The sequence below is a fragment of the Tenrec ecaudatus genome, chromosome 3, assembly GCF_050624435.1.
Source record: "Tenrec ecaudatus isolate mTenEca1 chromosome 3, mTenEca1.hap1, whole genome shotgun sequence".
Taxonomy (NCBI): Eukaryota; Metazoa; Chordata; class Mammalia; order Afrosoricida; family Tenrecidae; genus Tenrec; species Tenrec ecaudatus.
This window is the reverse complement of record NC_134532.1, coordinates 47,862,094-47,882,631: the sequence shown is the minus strand read 5'-3', so window position 1 is coordinate 47,882,631 and position 20,538 is coordinate 47,862,094.

The following is a 20,538-nucleotide window of genomic DNA, read 5'->3' as shown; positions in this document are numbered from 1 at the left end:
TCCAAAGGGGTGGACTTTCACCATTCAATCAGATCGCAGCTTCATGACCTCTTTTGGAGGTTCAAAGGGGCTATAGTTCACTCCCTTGAGACTCTCCAAATGACAAGCCACATGCAGCTACTCTGATGTAGCCAGAGCCCTGGAACAGAATGTGCCATTTGCGAGGTAAATTAGGAGTCCCTTTGGATCAACTGGTTGGAAATGCTCAGGTGTGTGCATTTGCATCGTTGCCTGCAGGTCAAGTTCACCTTAAGACACTGGCATTTGAGGTTCATCTGGCATGTGCAGGTGTGTGTGCCTGCTGGAGTGTGTGTGCATGCTTGTACCCCAAATTATGTGGCAAAAAGCAGGTTTGTGTAACATCCACAGATAACAAGTATCTATGCATATATTTCTCAAGGGGTTACCAGGCCATGGGCCCCTGAAGCATTAGACTCCATTGCTTATCTAAAGGGGATGCTACTGTTTTTCTGCCTACCTTACTGGCCTAGTTTACCATCTTCCTGAATTAGAAGATTTGCTCCACTAATTAAGCTTAGAATCAATTTGTACTGCAAGTGGGGGACTGCTGCATTTTAAAATTCCGACAACTAAATCTGATATGATTATAATTCTTGTATTTTAACTAACAGCAGGCTAATACTTTCACTCTCCCCACAACCTCATCAGTTTTGACTTAAAAATTTCAATCCCCTTAAGGTACTATCTTCTGGAAGTCCATGGTACTTTCAGCATTCTTTGCCAATACTATAATTCAAATGAATTGATTCTTCTTTGGTCTTCCTTCCTCAATATCCAACTTGCACATGCACATGATGGGAATGAAAAAAGGTGCACCTCTGTCGTCAAGGTGACTTCTTTCCCCTGCAGTACTTTAAAGAGATCTTGTACAGCAGATTAGCCCAATGCAAACATGTGTCCAAACGAGATGAAATCCTGACAACTTCAATATTTCCCCTATTTATCATATTATCTATTGGTCCCATAACGAGAGTTTTATTTTCTTTACACTGTGTTGGAATCCGTACAGGTTTCCATCCTTTTAAGCATGCAAGGTGTATCATGTGTAGATTGACAAATGTTAAAAAGCTTTCCTCCTAGAAAATGAGAAGTATAATGCCAAGTTCATCTTCAGAAACTCCAGCTTCTTAGATGATTTGCTTAGCATATAGATTGAATAAGCATGATGAAAGGATACAATTCTGACATACAACTTTCCTGATTCTAAACCACAAGATAGTCTCTTCTTTATAGATAAGAGCCTCTAGGTCCATGTACAAGTTCTATATGAGCACAACTCCATGTTCTCAAAGTTGAATTCTTCTCAATGCTATGATCCTGTGGTAGACCAGGTTGTCTAGAGAAACAAATCCAGTTGACACTCATATATGTATAAGAAAGAGTTTTCTATCAAGAAGTAATATTATACCAACAAGGCACCCAACCCAAGTCTAACTCAAGGTGACAAGTCTGATGCAGGGCAGGGTCCTCTGCACACCCACAGAGCTGCAGGCTGATGATGTACAAAGGTGAAGCTGGATGTGGAAGATAACAGGCCAGTGGATGCGGGATCAGATGGATCCAAGGTCAGTCGTAGTGTGGAAGGGCGCCCAAAACTCTCAGGCTCAAGCAGCCTACATGGGGCTACCCCTAAAGGAAGAGAGTTACATCAAGCAGGAAGATGGAATGGCAGAGAGATGGAAATTTCAATATTCTCCAATTATTAGATGTCCACACCCCCAAGGAGGCACTGTGAGGCTGTGACCTGACTGGCAGGTTGGATTCCACCATTACACATTCATACATCTTCAAGTTGACATAAATCTATCTGCCACAGATCCACACAGTTAAATGCTTTTGCATAGTCAATGAAACACAAGTAAACATCTTTCTGTTAGCTTTCAGGCAAGACCCATCTGATGTCAGCAATGACGGCTTATTTCACATTCTCTTCTGAATCCAGATTGCATTTCTGGAGTCTCCCTGCTGAAGTACAGCAGCAATCATCATTGAATTATCTTCTGCAGAATGTTATGTGCATGTGGTACTAATTCTATTGGTTGATAATTGCTACAGTTGTTTTTTTTGAGGGGTCAGGTAGCTGAGTTTTAAATTTCTTTCATAAAGAAATGAGTGATTCCTGTGCTTCATCAGCTGGTTGAAACATTTCAGCTGGTATTCTGTCAACTGCTGGAGCCTCATTTTTTTCTAATATCTTCAGTACTATTTGGACTTCTTCCTTCAGTAACATAGGTCCTTGATCATACACTACCTTTTGCTTTGTGCATTCCTTCCATCCTCTTTTGATACTTTCTGCATCATGTGAATTATCATTTGGTGAAGTATATTGAAAGAACCATGGACTTCAAGAAGAACTAACCAATCTGTCTCAGAAGAAGTACATCGAGAATGCTCCTGAGAAGTGTGCCTTAGGAGATGTTGTCTTATGTGCTTTGGATATGTTCTCAGGAGAAACCAGTGCCTGGAAAAGTATATCATGCTTGGGAAAGTAGACGGGCAGTGAAATAGAGCACAAACAGAACAACAGCTGTGAGATGGAGCAGGACTTGGCAGTGTTTCATTCTGTTGTACATGGGTTCTCTGGGAGCTGGAACTTAATTGAGGACAACTATCAACCACAACAACAGCAACCCACTATCACTCATCTCACTTTCTTCAAGGTGTTCTTGTTTCTATTCCTCCTCATTTCCTAAATTCTGTCCTTGGGTCTGTACTGTCCTTTTGATCTGACTTGCATGGTTGGTTAGTCTATCAACAGGGTGAGTTCAGTTCCGGACTGTGGGTAAATAAGACCGAGGGAAATATGACTAGGGCTATATTCCCTAACTTATAACAGAGGGGATCTGGAAAGCTAGTATTCCACGGTAGGAAAGCCACCACTTTGGTATGTTAGCGTAAAGTACAAGTACATTATTCTGCTTTAAACATCATTCTCACAGATTCTCCCCTAACACCTATGCTGCCTTAAAGTGAGCACATGGTTGATTCTATCTCTCTATAAAAGCAAACATTCTTGTTTTCCCCTCCTGCCCCAGCACCCATCCCCCCTCATGCTTTCCCCCTATGCAGGTATTAGGTTTCCTCACCAGTGAGCTCAGAGATTTTACTGTGGTTACCACCCACCTTGTGATGTATGTAACTACTGAATGTGCATAGCTTATAGCTACCTACAAATATCCCGACAGTAAAGATTGACTCTCTCTTCCTCCCTCTTTTTGCATAAATCTGGCTGCTGAGATCATGGCCATCCCAGAGGTAAGTGTTTGGGTCGGGTGTGAACTAGGCAGCCCCCTTTTGGACTAAACTGAAGCAGGTCCAGACCCTGCATGCCCTTCCCTGCACATCCCAAAGGTCAGCAGCAGCTGGGCTCCAGATAAGATAACCAGTGAAACCAGATGTTACTGGTTCAAAGAAAGCAGCAAGGAATCCACAAGCAATTCTCCCTCCTGGTTTCCAGACCCCATATGCTAATTGCCCTACATTTCTTACCACCCCTTTAATATTCCTCAACCTCAGCTGCTGAGCACAACTTCCCTGACCTGTTGGCCTAGGTCCTGGAACCTCGTCCGGGAGCTCCCCCCCACCTAATAAAGCTATTTCTGTTTCTGCTCTCCCTTGTCCTGTCTTCCTTCCTATTCCTTAGTTTCGCCCTTACAGTAAGCATGCTACCATAAAATGTGTCTGAGTCTTTTATTTTATTTTCTCTCTCCTATCTTCTAGGACTTTACTAAGCTCTTGGTATATTCTAGCCATACAATTTCAACTACAAACCCTGGGATTGTCACAGGCTTGTTGACACAAAGACTGGACTTGAAAGGTGACTAAAGACCACTGTGTTGAGGGTCTCTTTGGTGATTTGAAGTTTGGTCCACATTTTCCTCCTGCGCTATGATCTTCTAATGGGATTCCTTTTCGAGCCCTTGGTAGTGGTAGCTGGGCACATCTGGGTCTGATCAATCACTAGCATTAGGTTAGCAATTCAATGGAAAGTAGCTTGCATAACTGAGGGATCCTTTTGGACTACACTTGTATGCTACTGTGGGTAGAGCTACAATGATAGATAAGGAGCCCTGCTTGTGTAGTGGTTACGAGTTGGACTGCTAACTGTAAGACTAGCACTTTGAATCCACCATTCACACCACAGCGAAAGATGGAGCTTTTTACTTCAGCAAAGATTTAGTGTTGGAAACTCATAGGGGCACTTCTACCCTGTCCTATAGCGCCACTCTGAGTTCACATTGACTCCATGGCACTGAGTTGTTTTTCTGTTTGTTTGTTTGTTTGTTTTGACAATTCATGATTTATCCATGGGGACAGAAAACCTCACATGAAAGCAGGTGTAGTAGTTATATAATTTCATATTCATTTGATAATTAAGACTAGGATTGGAGTTTAGCCTGTCAATCAGATCACAGTTCCATAATGTTTCCTGGTGGGCTTGACCGTCTCATGAGAATTCTGGGAACTTCTCATCTTTCTCACTGGAGGTAGGCTACCCTCTCTCTCTGCTTCACCTTCCCACTGTTCAGAGGTAGAAGAACCACGAGAGACTTGCGCCAGCCCTAAGAAATTCTGCCGCCATTGGATGGATACACAAGAATTTTCAGTCACCGACCTGTGATCTTTCTGCAATCAGCATCATTGCATGTGCTGTGTGAGTCTGAAGAGGAATCTATGGACTAGTATTTGACTTATGGGCTCATATCAGTCTTATGGACTTGATCTGAACTGGATTGGGGTGTTTTCTTGATATCCAATTACTCTTTGGTGTAAAGCTCCTTCTTACACATTATGAGTGACCCTGGATTTGTTTCTCTAGCCTACCCAGTCGAACAGGGCAGGTATTTTAAGAGAAGTCCCCTTTTAGTTGCAAAATCTACTCTCTGTTTCCCAAGATTTTAGTGTAAGGTGGCTCCATCAGACCTAGGAACATAAATCAGTTTAATTCAGTAAATATTTGTTGATAAGTGACACAGAGTTTTCTGTATCATCTGTGGAACTATCTGACCATATTGGGAAATGTAACAAAGTATTGCAATCCTCATATCTCCATTTTCAACCAGCAACTTTGGAATCTGACTACAACTTCATAAGGAAATTCTCTACTGTATCAGGCATGAGAGAAGCATAATCCTTATGGATGCAAATTAATAGGGAAATGCTTCACTTTGATCTGTCCCATAAGCACTTCTGAGAGACCCAGCAGACAAGAGTTACTTAGAGGAAGTAAATTTAAATTCCAGACCTCTCAACTTGGAAGAGTCTCTACAAACATTTTGCTCATGCACTTGAAACCACTGGACTGATAGAACCTCTGGTAAGTGATATTAAATTAGCAGAGTACGTAAATCATAAGCATCATTGAACTTAACTGTCAAGTTTAACTGCCCCAATAGCATTCAAGCAAAATAAAACAAGATAAAAGTAAACTCCAACTCTAAAGACAGTCAAGTTTAACAACACTCCACCCCCTTTCTCCCATCACTTTTTAGTGCTCCTGCTTAAGTTTTATTTTTACATTTTGTTACACTGACATAATTTACCTAGACCACATGATGCCAGGAACTTCTCTTTTCCTAAAGGCAATCATACAAGACAATGCTTTGTGGCGCACTATGGTCCTTTACCTCAAAGGTCATTAGTTACAATTCTTTCTTCAGCCCATTAACACCGTGGCAGGTTTGGATGGCTGGGTGGTTCGCGTTACTTAGGAGGATGCCCCATCTGGGGAATCTGATCATAGGCTCACACACGTACATTGTACATCGTTTTATGTCCCCCATGCACACTCTCGGCGCTGGGGAAAGTACCATTTCTGCCCCCAGGTGCAATCATTACCTGAGCCTTTGCAGAGGCAGCCACAGCCAGAGCTGAGGGCCCTTGGTTGCCTCACCGCCTCTCCCTGGCTCCTCCCCACGCCGCCCCAGCCCCGCCCCCAAAAGCACCGCCCCTCCCCGCTTCGGCAGGCACCTGGGTTTGTACAGCCGCTGCAATGAGCGGATCCAGAGCCGCCTCAAAGGTGAAGTGAAGGCGGAGCCCCGGCCCCGCCGGCTCCTCCCACTCCGGGTCGCTCAGAGACAGGGCGGAAGTGGCGATGTCCTAGCCGGAAGTGCGGCTTTTCTGGCGGCTCCTACTTATGGTGTGCTGCCCTTGGTGCTAGAGGAGCGCCGGCAACCTGAGCACCGTGTAGCCAGCGCTCCCAGGTGAGGGGCGCTCTTCTCTAGGGTCACGCGTGTGGGCGGTGGCCAGTTTGGGGTATCCTGGTGCACCCATCAGCCCTGCTGGGGTGCAAATGCCCTTTCTCTCCTTTTCGCCTTCTCCAGGCGGCGCCCCTCGTGGTGAGAGGTGAGCACGTGTCCTGGGAGGCCGATCCCATCCCCCAGCTTTTGAATTGGTTGGGGCTCATGGTGGGAATCCCCGCTGGGAAAGGGGTAATCCCAGGCTGGGGGTCTTGTCCTCGGGTTCCAAGATTCCTTGCCTTGTGGGTTTCTGCTAACCCACCCCCCATTGTTTCCTTTCTGCACAGTGGTGCCTTCTCTAAGACTCCTTGTACCTCTTCAGCTCAAAGGTGAGCCCCGGGCCTGTTGTTTCTCTCACTACGAAGAAAATGCGTCTCAGGAAGAGAGTGGCTGCAGCTGGTGCACAAAACGTTAGTGCTTTGGGCGTGGGTTTGCTAAGTATGGTCACCTGTGCGGTACCTTTTCCCGGGAGCGGGGTAGGGGAGAACCCAAGGTCCAGGTCTAGAACCTCCCTGGCTCTTCGCATCAACTGGTGTGTGGTCGCAGAGAGCACATTCAGCCTTGTGGGTGTTGATGTAGGCTAGAGAAACTAATCCATAGAAAGTCATGTTATAAGCATTTTATGTAAAGAGTAATTGTACATTAAGGAAGCACCCCAACACCGTCCAGTTCAAGCCCCAAGTCCAATATTAGGCCATATGTCTGATACCACTCTATAAAGTTCCCCTTAGACTAAAGAAACACGTGCAATGACGCTTAATGCAGGATGATCCCAGGCCAGTGGGTAGAAAGTCTTTGGATCCAGTGGTGGTGTAAGCATCTCAGCATTGGCAGGGGTCTCCATGTGGCTTCTCTAGTTTCAGTGCATGGGGTCTATCAGCGTAGTGCCATGGGTCTGGTCAGTAGAGGGTCTCTAAGGGAGTGAGCTGAAAGGGAGACAGAGAGAGGGAAAGAATCTGCCTCCTGTCTCCAAGGAGGATATTCTGGAATTCCCAGAATTGTCAGGAGGCCACACCCACATAGGGGTCATTGCTTATATTTTGATTGACAGGCTAGACTCCACCCTTTCAGTCTTAATCATCAAATTGACAAATAATTATATAACTACCACACTAAACAATGGCATTAAATACCTCTTGTTTGTTTACTGGCAAACTTCAATTCGCTGGGACTTAAATCATTTATTCAAAGGGGAAAACTGATTTTCTTATGTAATGCGTGACTGCAGAACAAATTGGATTACAATTCAAGATGGTCACCAGCTGCTATACTTGATTTAAAAATTATTCAAGATCTCAATAATTTCTTTTTAATCTACAAAATATATTCTGATATTCCCTATATTCCAAGTTTTCTCTCTACTTCATGTTCATCCTCATTTATGTCTGAATGGTTCCACTATGCAAGTCCTATTGGTACAGGAAAATGTTCCTCTCTCAGACTAAGAATCAGACTTTGATCCTTCTGATCACACTGTGCCACCAATTTCAGTGCCTATTACCTCTGACCAAACTGCTACTGAGCCTTCTTTCTCCCTTCCCCTTTACAACTCCCTTCAGGTCTCTCCAACCTCCTTGGATACTGCTGCATTCTCCCAGTTGCCAGACTGTAACCCTATATCTCGTGCTATCTGGTCTCATTCTTCAGCCTTCCTCCTCCCACCACCTCTGAGCTCACAAGCTATAATCCAATATCCCCGACCTTGTTACCTCATACAATTTCTACCAAATCCCTCCCTTGTCCATACCGTAATCGTCCATTCTTCCCACCTCTCCTTTGTGACCAGTTCCCCTCCCACCCTTACCATGTTTTAAGACATCTGACACCTGTCCCCTACTGCCAGCACCATCTCTGCCTCTCACTCTTTGATGTTCAGCTCTCTCCAGTACAAAGACAGCTTGTTCAGACCCAAAGGATCCATCTTTAAGTCCTGCCCCCTTCATTGCCCTCTGTGATGTCGCAGGAGCAGTAAAAGTTCATATCCCTTTCTTGTTAAATTATCAGTTCTAGGAAAACATCTTGGATGTTATACATTGGACTCAGACACTTGCATTAAAGAATTTATATATCGGCTTTGCAAATGCTGCTGCCTGAGTTTGTAGTCTTGTCTGGTCCTGTTGTGTCCAGCCATGATCAGCCTACTGTGTTTTTCGACATAGCCATCAATGGCTTTGTCACTTTCTATCTGTTTGTAGACAAAGTTGCAAAGACACCAGAAAGCATCCGCACTCTGAGCACTGGGGAGAAAGGTTTTGGTTATAATGGTTCCAGCTTTCACAGAATCATTCCAGGGTTTATGTGCCAGCGTGGTGACTTCACATGCCATAATGGCACTGGTGGCAAGTCCATCTATGGAGAGAAATTTGAAGATGAGAACTTCATCCTGAAGCACACAGGTCCTGGCATCCTGTCTATGCAAATGCTGGGCCCAATACGAACAGTTCCTAGTTTTTGATCAGCACCACTAGGACTGAATGGTTGGATGGCAAGCACGTGGTCTTCGGTCTGTGAAAGAAGACATGAACATTTTGGAAGCCATGAGTGTTTTGGTTCCAGGAATGGCAAGAGCAGCAAGAAGATCGCCATTGCTGACTGTGGACAACTCTATAATTAAATTTGATCTGGATTTTCATGTTTTCTCTTAAGCACCAGACCATTCCTGTGTAGCTTGAGAAACCACCCTTCTGTTCCAAATGTGCTTGCAGTATCATTTAATCTTGTGCTCTCACTCCAGTTTTTCAGGTTTCCTACTTTCCTTATTCCCCCTGAGTCCAGCTGGAAAGCAGAGTTAAGTTTATGATTATGAAATAAAAGGTAAACAATAAAAATAAATATCTCAGTCATATGATCTTACCTGGCATGACGTCCATATGATTTTAACAATGACCTTGACCCCTGAAGATAGGGAGAGTGCATAGCTGACCAAGAGAGGTGATAAAGTGCATGCCCAGAACTGGGATAAGTCCATGGACTTCAAGGTATTTCCCCAGCACAACCCTAATTGGAATTACAAGATGGTCCTGAGCACCCAATTCTTCAAAATGATATGATTTGTATCTCCTTGAGGGCTTACCAAAAGTCTCAACCAAGGCAGTCAGTTATGACAAAATTAGGGAAATCATTCAGGAATCAAATGAAAATTCTGTCAAATGTCTGTCACAATGTTCAGAAGGTTTAAGTATACCAAAGTGTAGACCCTACTACACCAGAAGGGGTCATTGTACTTCACTCAAATTTCATCTCACCATCAGCTCCAGGCACTAAAAGAAACATTAAAGGTTACAATGTGGACCTCAGACTTCACAGCAAGATCTTCTCTGTGCAGCATTCAAAGTTTTCAACAGTAGAGAGGATCAGGAAACGTTATATAAGCTACAAAGAGATAAGGTTAAATGTCAAATGTTAGCAAGTGTCCTCCAGGGGAGAGTGGGTGTGTCTAAACTAGTTATTGGGCAGCACATGACTGTGCCACGAGGACCCTGCTTCAGATGCTCCCAATTAGGGCATTGAGCAAATGTATGCCCTAATCTGTGACCTCCAAGAAGGCCATGTCCATACTACGAACAGAAAGGTCACTGGGGAAATGACTGCCCAACTCGACAGAAAGTAGGTGGGATAGTTTATCCCACTAGACCTCCGGAGCAACCTGCTCAAGTTGCCTCAATGTTAGAACTACTTGGCTTGGCCTTGGAGGATTAATGGCACCCAAGGTGTGAGGCCCCATTGAAGATCATCCATCTCGAGCCCAGGTGACTATCATTGTCTCAAGAGAGCCCATTTCTTTCCTTTTAGAACCTAAATCTGAGATACGGCTTTCTCATTTGTTTCTTTCCTCCTGCAAAGGTTCTACTGGTCGACAAGCTATACCTGCCCTTTCCTTTTTCCCTTGCTGAAAAAGATTTTCAGCTACAATTTTTTATGTTTTTCCTCTTCAGATTGAAGACTTCATACATAAACAAACTAAGGAGTGTTGCTTCTGGACATAATTTCAGATTTGTTCTGGTTGTGCCAGTTAGATAGAGATTTTTATGAATGTATACCTAGCCTTTCAGTGATTTTATTCTGCTGAGGGTCAGGAGAGGTAAGTTTGGTTGCTACCCTAGCCACCATCAAAGGATTAGAAGGAAATCGAATTTTATTATCTACATCTTATGGAATGCTCTGCAATAAAACAAGTGTTGTCATAAGTCTGTGCTTCTGGGACATCCTATTCACTTTAACACAAGAAGCTTTATTAAATATTTTAGAAAAACCTTTATGCATTTTAAATGCCATCCAAGACATCTACTCTAGCAAAGTTAAGACTTTGGTGTTTTTCTGTCCTAATGGGAACACTCTCACTAAAAATACAATATGTTTTATTGTTGTTTTTAATATTATAATTGTGATGAAGAAAATTTTACAGTATGGCCATGTTTGTTGCTGTGATTTCTGATAATAAGAATGTGAATGCTTTTTTTTCTGGTAATAAGAATGTGAATGCTCTCTTTTTAATTTTAACCCAAATAGTAACTTTCATTATAAAACCAGAAACAAGAAACAACCTAAATGTCTAAAAAGAAATAAATTGTGGTATACATCAAATCCTTTTGGGTTATTCATTTATGTGTATGGTAGGACATTGAGTATTCTGAAAGTATCCAGGTGTAATTGCCACCGTAAAATAGGAAGATACGCAAATAAAGCCCCCTCCCCCATTTCTAATATCCAAAACACTCAGTTCTGGGAGAAGATCCTCAGTACCATAAACCCCAGGTAACCCCATTCAGTAGTTTGTATGAACACCGTGTCATCTCACCCAGGTACTTTATTTAACAAGTCACTTTATCGAGGGATAGTGTGTCTGAGTGGGTATGAGTAGGAGACTTGAAATGGGTGATGGTTTTCATGACAAGCCTATACTGTGTTTGCAAGTGTAAACACTAATGTGCAACTGGTCGGGTCTGAAGGATAGTTGAGGGACCATAAGATGTCTTTGAGATTCTTTTGTGCCATCTCTGGATTCAGTTTTATTAGCACTGCTGTGACCTGTATCAGCCTTTCTCCAGGCTGTGTGGGGAGGTCAGATGCTTACAGACATCCTCCCTGAGGGCAGATAGTCACCAGACTACAGGGTAGCACCCCCCACCCCTTCCCTGCTCCTGGGAACAATGAACCTGAGGCTTGTGACCAAGTGTTCACACCCTACCAATAATGCTCTCTATTAGTTGAGCCAGGGAACAAGTCAAACCGGCTCTGTGACATCCAAAATTAAGTTGCCAACCTAAATCTAGGGTCCGCCCATCTTGTCACATGTGTACCCCCAGTCCCTCCTCTTGCATTGCGTGGATACCCCTAGAGCACCCCCTCCCATTACTATATTCCCAATAGCACAGCCCCTTCCTGTGATGTGGGTCCTCACTTGTAATTAGAGGGCTTGCAATGTTCCCTGATGGGCAGGACAGCCTGGGCCCCTGTACACTGGCACTCTCCTGGGGTCATGGATCCCTCCTGCTTCCCCTCTAGCTCCTCTAGTCCACCTCTACCCCACCCCACATAGCCCCAGGGATGCTAACCCTGTTGGGAGCCAGGTGAATGGACTTGGTTCACAACCCAGTTGGAAGTTGAAATCCTTTCTTGTGATGCTTTAATGTCAAGACAATAGTAACAGATTTCTAGTTCTCTAGACTGGACTGTATTTCTCTGTGGCAAATCTTTGTTGACAAGCAGACAATGTTGAGAAAGAAATGGCAGGTTCTTGGCCTGTACTTCTTGTGCTAAATAGTGACCACACCCAACTCCTAGGATCAAAATTATGTTCTAAATTGAGGGAGTCTGGATTAAAAACAGAGTCCACTCTACATTTACAGAGCAATTTTACCAATTTATCAAATATCATTAACTTTAGATCCACATCTATATATTCAATATTTATTGTCAGTATAAAGTGGAAGTTTTATAGGCCTCAAAACCCTCAAACTCTATGGAAGGTAAACATCTTTTCACCAGAAATCTAACTGGAACAGAAAGGTTTATTTTATGAAGAATGTTCTTTATCAGCCTGCACTGCACCTAAGACCATAGCCCTTGACTTATTTGGCTAATGTGATCAAGTTGAATAATGCTCATAAATGCCATTCCAACAATACTGAGCTTTTCATCAAGTTTAACCTGCTTCAAACCCCTTGCCTCATGGGTACTCTTTAGAATATATAATGTATGTGAAGAAATGCCTATGGTTGGGTAGAATGTGGTAACTAGAGAAACTTGCTGTAGAGGTGGACAGTGAGACAGAGGGACACCAATAGGACATCCAAGATGTACCTTGGCCAAGACAGAGATCTCCTAAACAAGAAAACAAGCCAGGGGAATCCTTATTTGCTACTCTCTTAAGCTCTTGAGTTTATGGTTGTCCAATTTTAAAGCCTTTGTGAAAGACTTCAGCGTACCATAGTCTTGGTCTGCTAGCGAGAAGGGGGAAAGCTAGTGCCTAGGCTTGAGCTTGTGAAACACGCTCCACCAGGAACCTATTTTGGCAGGAAAACAATATGAATGTGGTGGGAAGAGGCAATGCTGTGATAAAGTAGGGTGGCATTAGCCTGAGTGGCTACGTGGATAGCATTGTCACTTCCCTTCTGCAACCCCCAGGGTGTCTCTGAAGGCAGGGATGTGTGAGGTTGCAGTTATAGGATAAGGTGTGTAGACTAGTGCTCCCCTAAAACTAATCAGCAAGTCAGACAACTAGAGAACATCACAATTTGTGTACTGCCCAGTCATCAAGCATACCTTAAATATAAGGCTCACCATACCACCAAGTCTAAAGAACAGGCTTCAACTCAGGGGTCTTATTTTGGTCGGTTGCAGAGAAAGGTTGCCTTCCAGGCCCCTCCATGAGCAATATTCTTAATCTAAGCTTGAATAAATTCCAACTCCTTCCAGAAAACTGTTAGTTCATGCAAAAAAATACAAAACAACAGAATGGTGAGAGTAATTCTATCACCAGTCAAAAGATCAATAGATACGTTGTATTAGATAAATAAATCTTATTAGGCTTGTTGTGAGTGTTGGAGAGCAGGGATCTTACTTTGAGGAGTAGGTTCAACTCACCCAAACCCCGTATTGTCAATGGCCTCATATGTGGAAGCTGATCACTGAATAAGGAAGACTGAAGAAGAATGGGTTTGACTGAATTGTAGCGATGGCCAAGAATACTGAAATAACATTGGTCTCCAAAAGCACAAACAAGTCTGTCTTTGAAGAAGTGGGCTCAGAATGCTAGTTAGAGGTAAAGAGAGTGAGAGCCCATATTACATACTTTGGACAATGTTGTCAGAAGGGAGCAGTCCCTGGAGAAGGACAGTATGTCCGGTAAAGTAGAGGGGCAGTGAAAAATAGGAATCCCTCAACTAAATGGATTGACACAGTGACGGTACCAATGGGTTCATCCTAAATTGCGAGTCTGTTAAAGTAGAATGCAGTGTTTCCTTCTGTTGTGTACTGGGTCCCTAGAATGTGGAATTGCGATAGTTTATTGTGCCAGCCTGGCCAATAAACACAAGTAGGATTAGCTGAAGGGCAGAGGGATAAATGGCTTGGTGAGCCTCGCCTTGCTTGTCCTGTGCCTAAATTTAAAAGGGTACACTATTTGTGGGATGCCTAGCCTGTGGACTGTGTCGCTGTAAATTGAGGTCCCTTTAAGCCCACACGATTGGAATGTTGGTCTCTGGAACTGGGGACCAACAGTTGATGACAGTTGGTGACCTGCCTTGCTGTTTGCTGCCTGGGTATATATAGCCCATCTCTCTCTACAGAAAGGGACTGGCAACTGGCAGCTCTCAAGCCTTAAAGGACTGCTAGTGTCTCACTGCTTTATAATTTAACTGTTAATTTCTTGTATTATCTATCTGTATATAATTTAATGGTTCATTTATTGTATTATATATCTAGCTTTATAAATATATTTATATATAATTACTAGCAATCTGGTCTTGTCTCTCTAGAGAACCCTGTCCAACACAGGAATCAACTCAAATGACACCTAAAATAGACAACCTCATAAACCACTAATCAATACACAAGACAGCCACAAAATAATAATGTGATAGTTATATTTACAAAAGTTATTTCCATGGTAACAGATATCAAACCTTTCATGTGAACTTTGCCGGAACATAAATTCTCTTATTAAAAAGAAGGAGTGGGTTTCCTTTGCTAAAAAGAAAAAGAAAAAGAAAGAAAGAACAAAGTGATGATGAAATCACTGAGGAATTCGTTCCTGCCTTCAATGATTTACACCATTCTCCTGGAGGGAGACTGAAGGAAATTCTCTATGATCCACCCAGCATGTCTTATGGCAGAGTATTTCCCATCGTGGGCCCAAGTGTGAGGGAAGCACACAGTCACTCAGATGTGAGTGACTATTTTTCCATCAAGATTACTGTAAATAATTTATCCCTCTATGCAAGTGGCTCTCAACCTGTTGGTCACATCCCCTTTGGGGGTCGAATGACCCTTTCACAAGGGACGCCTAAGACCATCAGAAAACACAGATACACCCACATATCAGTCCCTGACTTGAAGACTGTTACGCATGCTACACCAGGTTTCAACGTGAACCCATGCTTCACCATGTTACACCATGCTACACCAGTCTTCAAGACTGTTACTAATGCTACAACAGGCTTCAAGCATGTTATACCATGCTACACCAGACTGTTACCCAGGCTATACCAGGCTATACCAATTTTCGTTTATGTATAATTAGAAAGAAATATTTCTAATTGTTTTTGTGATTGATCACTATGCTTTAATTATGTTCAATTTGTAACAATAGAAATACATTCTGCATATGAGATATATACACTAGGATTCATAACAGTAGCAAAACTACTGTTATGAAGTAGCAACAAAAAGTTATGGTTGGGGGGGGGTCATCACAACATGAGGAACTGTATTAAAAGGTCACAGCATTAGGAATTTTGAGAAACACTGCTCTACACTGAGGGGTCAGCTGCCAGACCAGAGGATCCATCCAGAACAAGTGATCTATGAGTTGAGTGGGTTTCAAGATGCTCAGAGGGTCCAGAATTAACTGAATCACAATTAAATTCCATGAGAACCTCAAGGCAAACTCTGAAATATTTTAAAGACCAGAGGATTCACACAGTATGCATAAACACTTTTTTTCCTTAAGTTCAAAAGTTATTGGGTGAAAACAAACAATAGTTGTGAGAGTACACTTACTAACATTTTCTATGAGACCAGTAATAAACTGTTAACAAGGTCAGATAATGATACTTCAATAAAACTGTAGACCAATATTTATAATGGATCTACATGAAAAAGTGCTAGAAAATATTGGGAACTGAGTCAGACAACACACTGAAATAATTATATACTATGATTAATTGGAATCTTCCACAGAGTTGATTTAACATAAGAAAATAAGCTCTGTAATATAGTAATTAATGCAAAAAAGGATTAACTAAATAGACACATGAAACATACTAAACAAAGTCAAAGGATTTTCATTAAAAAAACCACTTCTACAAATGTAACATGAAACAATATAGTTCAATATGTGAATATGCTAATATACATTCCTATTTTTAAAAAGTCAAAATGGCAGACTTAGAGGAAAGAGAAAAACATCACCCCACCTCAGAAAAAGGACAAACATCAATGTTCACTTTCACTACTGATATTAAAAATTGTGTGTTCTAACTAGAGCAATCAAAATAAGATTTTTAAGGAGGAAAAAAGGCTTCCAAGAGGAAATAAATTTTCCTCTAATCAAAAATTAATATTCATATCCATAAAATATTCAAAATATGCCATAAATAGGTAATAAATATAAAAACGTAGGCTACATTTCAACACGCAAAAATAACTTGAAACTTAACTCACTATTAATTGCTAATCAACAACTCCCAAACCATTAACCCTTACACCTTCACACAGTAAGCATCCTTACAGCACACTGATAATATCCTAAAACACTGGACCCCTAACCACCTGAAAAGCTCTTTACACCCACATTGTCTATTAACACCCTAATGATTCCCTGCTACCCACAGCCAATTGGGAAAAAAACTAGGATTTCCTTAAGAAATCCCAACACCATACACCAGTGGTCCTCAGACCGCAGCCCTCAGACCACATTCGGCCTGCTGAGGATATTTATCAGGTTCACCAGTTGTTTTTGCCGCCTCTGCCTGTCCTGCTTAGCAGCAGACCTGTCCAGTGTGCATATGAATTTGTTCAGTTTTTCTAAAAAAAACTATTGTTTGGCCCTCCAACAGCCTGAGGGACAGTGAATTGGCTCCTTGCATAAAAAGTTTGAAGACCCCTGCCATACACTCTCAAACTAACCTAATTCAATTATCCCAATTGTTTGAATCAGGAAAACAACTTTGAATGTATTCTACAACCTTAATCCTAACTTTATGACACAATGTCTCAATATCAGAAACCACCTTCCAAAACTATACTGTTGAAACCCTAACTCGATATCTTTATACCATAACACATAAGTCCCTAAGCAACGCCAAACATAAGCTGGTAGGCATGACACATTCTAAACACAAAGCCCTTTAATCTGTTCACTAACATCTGACTCTTAACTCATGACACTTTTGTTCTGTTGCTATCCATTGACTCATGTTCTTGAACCAGGAACATTAATCCCAGGACCTAGACTCCAATCTCACACAGCCTCTGACACTAGCACTCTATAACCCTAAATTGAACCCAAATCTAAGCCATCAAGGAATTCACATGGCTAATTATGTATGTGGAACTGTCTGCTCTTTCAGACTTTACCTAAATGTACGGAACTAAGGTAGGTAGCCAGGCAAAACCAGGAATCACAAGCACATTTTCAATAAACTTTTAAGGCATTTGCATCTGATTCATGGAAGGTGGCAAAATAAAGTGGTTTATACATGATTATATATGAATATTTTATATATGAAATGAAAAGCTCATTAACAATAAGTATACATGGAAATTCCCACACTGGAAAAATAAATGGATCATGAAGAAACACTAGCAAAAAAGTAAAACAAAAGAGGCAATAGTTAGAAGAAATGCAAAAGAGGACTCTCAGGTTTATGACCAATATGTGAAGAGCCCAAAGTCACCATTCCAATCCTCAAGAAAAAAAGTAACCAGATTGAGCTCAGAATACTGAGGTCACGGCATGGTTTTGTTCTGTTGCCCATTAAAAAACAATGAGCTGTCATTGAGTCAATTCTGACATATAAAGTCTCTACAGGGCAGAGTACAAAACGCCCTGTGTGTTTCTAAAACTGCAACCAGTTAATGGTTTTGAATTGCTGATCGTGTGGTTAGCAATCCAACACATAACCCACTACATCCCCATGGGTGCATCGTGTTCTTATAAACTGGAGAAAACTAGATGGCAGCTAACAATATGAAAGGTATTGTTTTCAATGTCTCTAATTAATTTAGTTAGGACCAGAGCAAACATCTGTCCTCAAAACAGGGGGTAGGTACACATAGGTAAGTATGCTCTCAGTTGATTTCTACTGTGAAATCATTCTATGTTCCTGCCTATGGGGTCATTCTGTTTAGTGGTGGTTTTCACCCTATGCCCTTAATAGTCTAATTAATTGAATTCATTGAAAACTGTGATTTGAAGGATGTGATGGAATTAACTAAGAGACAGAACAAAAGAATTTGTTCCAGGAGAAAATACCTTCAGAAGTTATCCATTAAAAATCTTACTGAGTATAGATTTACTCTGAAACCACATATGGTCACCATACAGAATCAAATGGTGGGCCAAATGATGGCTATTTATCAAATTATTATCTAATTTAAATATAAGGAGCTCATTGGTAGTCAGTCTTTCATGCCATGAATGCACAAGTGGGTTTCAAAAAGATCATGGAAAAATGGAATAAAGATAATGGAATTTATACATGATCCTTTTAAAGCCTCTGCATATCTGTTCCTAATAGAAAATGTGAAAGACTGTAGTATTATCATGTTAAACAGAATAATGTAATAAATATTTTATAATTCCTCAATTATACATCTTAAAAGTCTTTAATAAACCTGTTCATCTTCCATGAAAACTCAGAAAGAATATTAAGAAATTTACATAGAGTGTCTCTCTTGAAGACCTATAAAAATTTATATTAATTTTATTCTCTAGCTATGGTAAAGAGACCAGTTAGGTTACAGTATATCTGTACAATTCACATAGAGAATTGTGAGAGCTGAAAATTAACAGAATAGCTTAATTTTTCTTAGTCCTGCAAATTTTGCATATTCAAAAGGGTGGTTTCTCATGTTATAGTTAAAAATTCTACTTCATTGTATAGTTTTGAGTTTTCCTTCTTGGATAGAATGCCAGGTTACATAAGTTCTGGCATGTGTGCATATCCACGCATGTGTGCCTGGCTTAGTTTTTGATGTCCCTGAGCATGATAATGGTTACCATGGATAGGTGTTCATGGAGAGATTCAAAGTGTGTGTCTACTCAGAGTCTCCAGGGAAGAAAACCTGGGTGATGCACTTGAGAAACCAGTCACTGAAATCCCTGTGCTCTGACACACATGGAGTCTGCAGGAGTTGGTGTGGGTTTGATGGCATCTGTTTGGCTGGGTTAATTTCTAGGGGTGGGGGAGAATCCTGGCTTCATTTGCTACCCTCAAGCCTGGCAGTTCAACTCCACCAGCAGATCTGTAAAAGAAAATGAGGCTGGTGGTTCCTGTGTAGAGTTTGAATCTCAGACATCTACATAGGAACACGATGAGTGAGAATTGACATTGTGGCAGTGAGTTTGCTTTTTGGGGTTAAGAAAATGAAGGTTTGCAGGTGGCACAAACAGCTTGAGCTAGACTGTTCCACTGAGGGTTGATAGGTTAAATTCAGCCTGCATTATGTGGACAACAGGACTGGAGATCTGTTTCCACAAATGATACTCCAGAAACGCTATGGAATTGTTCTGCTCTATAACACATGAAGTTGCCATGAGATGGAGTTAACATGACATGGCACCTAACCAAAGGGAAAACTAAACATGATGAAAGCATATCCATGTCTATGGACACACATTGATTTTATGTTGAAAAATGACTAAATCAGAAACGCAAAAATAATTTTCATTAAGAATCACTGTGCCCATAGTGAAAAACATGTAAGCCTACTGAGAATTTGCATATCTAAATAACTTAGTGAAGAATTCCTACTGCTACAGTAAATGTATGGCAGCGCCATGAAATGTAAACAGTTGTGTCCCACGATGTGGCAATCTGGTCACATTAATTATAGCCTAGAAACCACAAGGAAGAGTTTAAGGTCCTATGGCATCACAAACAGAGTGCACCAGAGTGCACCTGCGAACAATAAAGCAATGAAGAAAACAAGCCTTTTATCAAGAATGCTTGGATAAAAGGTTAGAACAATTAAGTATTCCCATGCAGTGGGAGAGAGAAAATGTAACTTTATTTTAAATAAGACGATATCTTACTATATATAAGAATTATATATCTGAAAGTTACCTTGTATTAGGAATAATTGTGACCCAATTTTTTACAATGAGGAGCTAACCTTAGTAGGACACAGTTCTTACACAGTCAAATCAAACAAATTGAAGAAGGAACCGTTAACAGATGAAATCAATACATCAAAAGGATTCAATGAGTTTACATAATTAGAATTGGGTTCAATGAAACATTGTCTGTACCCACTAGGATAACTGATAAGTGAATGCTTTAAATACTATGTCACTGTGAAAATAACTCAAAACAGCCAAAAAAGTGCTTACCTTGAAGGCGTGTGTCACTAAAAGATAATATTAATGCACAAAACCAAAACTCACTGCCATCGGGTCAATTGTGACTCATAGTGACCTTATAGGGCAGTGTAGAACTGCCCTCTGGATTTTCAAAACCGAAGCCCTTTACAGTTGAAGAAAAACTATTCTTTCTCCAGATTGATACACAAAAGGACCTGAAAACAAATAAAATATTTGCTGGATTCTCTAAATCAAAAGGATGATAAAGGAAAGCAAAGTTCCCTATTAATAAAATGAGTGGACGTTAAATCCGGGCCAGCAATGCTTTACGAGTCACGAGGGAAGATAAGGGGGTGGTGGCACGGGTAGAAGAGTGCCGTGATAAAGAGGGATGAGCCATTAACACAACCAATCTCTGAGCTGAGGTGCTCTTCACACTCCAAGTGGAAAGGTACAGCATCAGCAGAGACAAAACCCAGGAGCTGTATTAGAGATAAAAGTCTTAGCACCCCAGTTAGTAATGAGCTGTGG